Below are 6,000 nucleotides of genomic sequence, written 5' to 3'. Positions count from 1 at the left end.
CCAGTTTGGCAGAGCTGGAAAACAGACTGAAACAGCCTGAATTGCAGGGATGACTGAGCTGGAGGACGGGCAGAGAGCAGAGTTACTGCTGTGACCCACGCAGGTGCTTCACTCAGCACCCAACACATGGTGCTATCCCACATGGTGGTATCCTGCACCTATGTGAGGCTTGTTGGGGGGATGAACAGTCACTGGTGTAGGGAGAAGAGACTATAAGGCCAGAGTGGGAAAGGCTGGAGACACCACAGCATCTGCTGGAGGTTCAGCCTAAGAGATGCTCCCCAGAGAGGGTCTCTCTTGCAGGCTCCAGGCGTTGGGTTGGCATCTCCTCTCCTCTATCTCCAGGGGTCCCCGAGCCTGGGGCAACAAGCACAGTAGCAGAAAAGCCCTGTGGGGTGTGCAACATGCCCTTGGTCCTCCAAGGAATGTTGCTGGAGCGACTTACTGCTTGTGCTACTTCACAGCTCTGCAAGCTGGAGCGGAGCCGTGCTTGGAAAAGGAGGGAAGAAAAACCTCGTGGGAATTGGATTTTAAAGGCAAGTCCAAAGTTCAAAAGTGACTGCAATGTGAACAGAAATCTGCTCTTTGCAGCCAACTAGCAAGGCTGAGAAAGCAGTGGAAGCCTCTCGTGTTGTGACAGTGTTAAAAAGGAAGAGAAACTAAACAGCGTGGATTGAACATGCCACCCATGAAGGTGTCAATCCAGCATCAGTGATCCAGCACCGAGATGATCTCCTGGTGGCCATGGCAGCAGGTCCAGAAAGATCCCAAGCTGCCCACTGGAGCTGTCATCCCTGCAATGCTCTGCTTGCAGAGCTAGTGCCATTGGGACAAAACAGCACAGTTTTGGTTAACTCCATCCAGAGCAGTTTTGTGTGCAAGGGTCTGTGTTTGTATCCCTCCTTTTTCCTTCTTAGGTTGAAGGTTTTCTTGTATGGAAGGGTCTGGTTTGGGCTGTCTCTGCTGCGGGGGGGCCAGTGTAGTGGAGATGCTCTGGCTGCCTGGCTCTGCTCCCATGAACAGATGAGTTTGCAGCTGTTAGTCACTATCCCAGCAGAGTGAATCAATGAGTCTGGCTCCAAATTCATTTAGCAGACTTGGAGAGGCAGGCAGGTCTGGCATAACATCCAGGGTGGAGCTGAGGGAGGCAGAGGGTGAGGAGGACCCTTCCTGAGAGAGGATTCCATGTGTGCAGGGTGAGGGATGCTCTGTTGTCCTAAGGATGCTGGTCCTCAGGTGATTTTTCCAGGGCCTGTGAAACACTGGGTGTCCCAGAGAGACAGATTTTGTTTCTCGCTTGATTAATAAACAGTGAAATACTCCATGTCTGATGTCTGGGGCTCACACACACACAGTGTCTCTCTGGGACCTGTGGAAACAGGCTGATCTGACACTACAGTGCAGGTGTGCCCATTGGTATGGAGTTCCAGGGGCCCCTTGTCCCAGCTAAGGCAAGAGGAGGATCTCCAGACACTTGTCGCATATGGCGCAGACAAAATCAAGCAGAAGCTGAGCTCTCTTCACTGAAGAGAGTGGAAACTCACTGTCACCTGAAGAGAGTGGAAACTCCCTCCATAGGTCACGTCCAGACCTTCCTGCCTCACTGACACGTGTCCGCTTTCTGGGATGCTTCCCAGACATCAGTGAATGACTGAGCCTGGGCCATTACGGATGGCTCCACACTGGCTAACACAGCCCTTGCTCCGGCCGCTGCGGTCACATCTCCACTCCCTACTCCTCAATCAAGTTGCTGAGGAGCAGCATCTCAGGCATTGGGAGTGAGCAGAGAGGAGATGCTGGGGGGAAGGTGGGCAGGGGGATGCTCTTGGCTACTCACTGCCCCACTCCGGGAGAGGGTTTTCTGTCTTTGAGGTGAACACTGGAAAGCGGCTCCCTCCTTTCTTCCTTCCTTCCTTTCTTTTCTCCCTCCCTCCTTTTCTACCTCAAGCCAAAAAATAGCTGTGACAGCTTGATTTAGGGCTGGATAATGAGGCAGTGGTGAGGAGGATGGGTACAGCGGGAGCCTGCGCCTGCCAAATCATTCAGCTTAATTGATCAAATATTTTTATGCATCGTTTATTCCTGTAAGGTGACCATCAGCCTTCTCTCCTGCTGCATGAAATGAAAAGAGCAATGCTGGGAATTACCTGGGCTGAACCCTGGTGTGACAGAGAGAGTTGGGGTGGCTGCTGAGGACATCCTCAGCCACCGAGGACTTGCCTGGCTGCCTGCGCCAAGTGGGTGGTGGGTGAGTGGATCCAGCCTCTCCAGGGCTCCCCAGGGCTTGCAGCAGGCAGGGGCACAATGCAGGCAGCATCCATGTGGAAGGCTTATCCTGAAGTCCTGGCTGGAGTGTTGGTGCATCCATGTGTGCCATCCAGGCTGTGCCTGCACTTCCATGGGGCTGGCTGTGTCTCCGGGGCAGCACGCCATGGGAGGGCTGCACCACTGTTCGCTGTATGAAGGGAAACACACAGCGAGCCAAGACAGACACGTAAGTAATTGCCAGGAAATGTTTCCCCCACGCAATTAAGTCGCTGTAATCACTAAATCCCTCAGTCAGAGCTGGATCTGTTAATCTACAAAGAAAGAACAAACCAAATCCATTCCTTGATGGCTTTTATCTCCCACCTTCCTGCTGCAGGATGCCAGTGGTGGGGAATTGCTCTCAGTGTGGGCAGGATGGGGAGGCACAAGGCTCTCATTCCAGCCTCCTCCCTTGGACATCCCTGCTTCCAGGTCCCTGAGCCTCTCGTGTCCCCTGTGTCCTGGGTTCAGGCTGGCACAGAGCTGGGGGTCCCCTTGCCCACCCAGGCTTTAACACACTGCATTTGCCACCATGGAGAAAAGCCGCTGCTGAATGGGCTGTCAGACCCGGGTGGGTTGTGGTGAGAACTAGCAGGCAGAAAACCTCATGATCCTTTTGGAGCTCCCCCCTATCTGGCCAAATCCAGGTGAGCTTCACCACATCCATGGTGGAGCTGTAAAGGTCCCTTCTCTCCCAGATGCAGCTGGTCCTCTGTGCTTTCCCCTTTGTTCAGAGCAGATCGAGTGGCATAAGATTTCCTTGATCACACACCCAGGAATGCTCCATTATACTCCTGTGCTCCAGGGATGAGCAACTAGACCATGAAGCTTCATAAGAAGGCTGGAAATCCTGGAGACATCTGAAAGGGAACAAGACAATCAGATGGAGGCGAATTGGCAACTGGAGCAGAGTCTTCCAGCCTAAACTCACAGGAGGAAGGTGGCTGGCCTGTGCTCCTTGCTGCCAGTCGAGGAGGACGCTGTGGCTGAGGTATGTCAGGAAGAATTGCCGTTCTTTATAGCCACTAATGGTATTTGCAGCTCTGCATTTAAAGATGATGATAAAGGTAATCAAACTGTCAGGAACAAAGACAGATGGGGAGCTCGCTGGAGCCAGCAAGGCATTCCCTGCTTTCAGTTAACAGCCATGATTTATATTTCATTCACACCTACAGACTTGGAGCAAGGAGCAGGGCAGCAGTGCTTTACAGAAACACCGCAGGGAGAGGTACAACAGGCACTGGATTTATCTGCACTTGAGCTTCTAGACCTGTTTATGCCTTCTTTAGACATCACCATGAAATATCACAGGGGTTATTCACCTTTCCTATAAAACATTTTGATGAGCAGAATTCCCTGATGAGATAACAACCAGCAGCTTAACTTCCTGCAGCCAGATGTGTCCTGACAACCAGTGATCCCTTTTCCCTTCCTGTTCCTCCCAAGCAAGGTTTTGACAAGGTCCCAACAGCAGGCACCGCAGTCCTTATGACCTATCCGAGCAATGAAGTACATGGTTCTTTCACAAGTAGAGCCTGCGACAGCAGCAGCAGGGAGGAAGGAAGAGGAAGGAGGTGCAAGGACTCAGCAGTTCCAAAGCCACTGACCTTGACCTGCCAGCAAGGTCCATAGCTCAGATCTTTGATGGCAGTGGATCCCTCACTGTCTATCAGAGACCCCTCTTGCTATTCTCCAAGCTCTCTCTTTATCATGATTCTGACGCCCCTCCTTTCTTCTGTCTTTAGTTGTTGTCTTTTTTCTTATCTTACCTTTGTACAGTTTCACATCGACAGCAGGAACAGCCGGCAGCCTTACTTCCTTTGTGACAAAGTCATTCAGCACGGGGCCGTGTCTGTGCTGATACCGTATCCACGCAACCTGTCTTTCAAGGATCGTGTTTGTTTTATTTCTGTAGATTAAAAAAGCCCAGACCCAAACCAAACAGTAAGAAAACAGCCTTACTAAGAAGAGTTCCAGCAGTTAATTAGTTTCAGCATTGAAAGGGCCACTGCCCGGCAGCTAAAAATCATTGAATTTGAATGGTGAATTAAGCCAGCCAAGCAATAAATCTGAGCAACAAAACAGTCCCTTTAGCTCAGAGGAGCACTCTTTCCTCAAAACACTGATAAATGGCTGCTTCTGGGAGTCCAAGAGGTCATCAAATTAATAAAGCATTTCAAGTAATGTATGGAAGTGAAGTGACACTGCTGCAAGAGATTTGCCATTACAGCCAACTCTCTGTAACAGAGTGTGATGTGGATAGGATTTCCAAAGCAAACCCGCCATCTAATTTAGGACAGTTGTCCAAACTCCTTCTTGTCTGTTCTGGCCCATTGTCTTCCTCCTTAATCATTATTTAAGAGAGATAAGCTTGAGAAAAACTGACAAAAGAAAAGAAAGAACAATGAAAAACTTGGATTCTCCCTTTAACCAAGATACTCAGAGTATTCACCATGAAGGAAAGTGAAGAGAAGGCACCAAGGAGGGAAAGTAAGTGAAATGCTGAAAAGCTCTTGAGATAATGGCAGGACATACTTGTTTTCTTTGCAGTGGCTGCTTTCCATCCCTTACCACATATATGTACAAAGCTATGGCAAGAATGCTGCACCCAAATTACTGGATTTACTCGTTTGACATGAATAGGGGCAGGAACTGTTGGCTGCCAGTACTAATGTCAGGGACATTTGCATGACCCAGCAGAGTCAGACAGCAAGAAAGTCCAAAGTCTAAGCAGCAACACTCAGACATCCAGGCATTAAATAAACAGGAGTTTGACTTTCAATTAAATTCAGCAGGTTTAGCCTGAACACAGAATGATCTCTTCAGACATGGCAGGCACATAAAGCCAAGGTCCCTGCTTTATATCACCCCCTGATTCCTTTCCTTCATGTTTGAGGTGGCCCACGCTCTTCTCACTGCCCCAATCTTTAGAGAAATTAGCACAGGACACGGTTTTCACTTTCAGCTCTTCCAGATGGCCCACAACAGGCCTTATACCAGAGGCAGAGAGAGGGAAAGGCAAGGAGAACTCCAGCTATCTCCAACTACTTGACTAGAAGTTTGTGTGACGGCGGCTGAATATGTCCCTTTGCTTTCCACTAAAAAGCTTTCTGCAAGCTTGTATTACACTTGGAATGATTTAATATGAAATACATATTTAATAAAATGGTTGCACAAAGAGGCACTGAGCAGGACAAACATAAAAAACAGCTAGCAACAGCCTCTGCAATATTGCATCCACTGGGTGCCTTTCTTCATGAAATCCTGGCCTGGGCTTCATCCACCTTTGATTTACTCAGAGCACAAACCTCTTGAGACAGCCTCCAATACATTTATATACCGCAGAGCTCTGCTTTCTGAGTGCTACCACAACCCAGCCCCCATCATTAGAGCAGTGCTGCCCTCGGTGCTGTGTGGGGACAGCTGATGTCCTGGGGGAGCTCCTCATCACCCTCCCAGCGCCTGATATTCAAAGCCGGCAGCACACACACGATGGTGACTCCAGCTTCCTCATGGCCTCACTGACATGCAGCAGAAACCCCAGATACCATATGGAGCGTGGATGCAGATGGGTGGACATATGCGTAGTCTGTGTGCACCCCTGCTGACGTGAACGTCCCAGCGCAGGCATTAACACTCCAGTCTATGGGTTGTGTTTGGGGCGTGCGAGAGAATCTTTCTCCCATAAAATAA

The sequence above is a fragment of the Strigops habroptila genome, chromosome 12 (assembly GCF_004027225.2).
Source record: "Strigops habroptila isolate Jane chromosome 12, bStrHab1.2.pri, whole genome shotgun sequence".
NCBI classification, from domain to species: domain Eukaryota; kingdom Metazoa; phylum Chordata; class Aves; order Psittaciformes; family Psittacidae; genus Strigops; species Strigops habroptila.
This window is presented reverse-complemented; position numbering follows the sequence as displayed.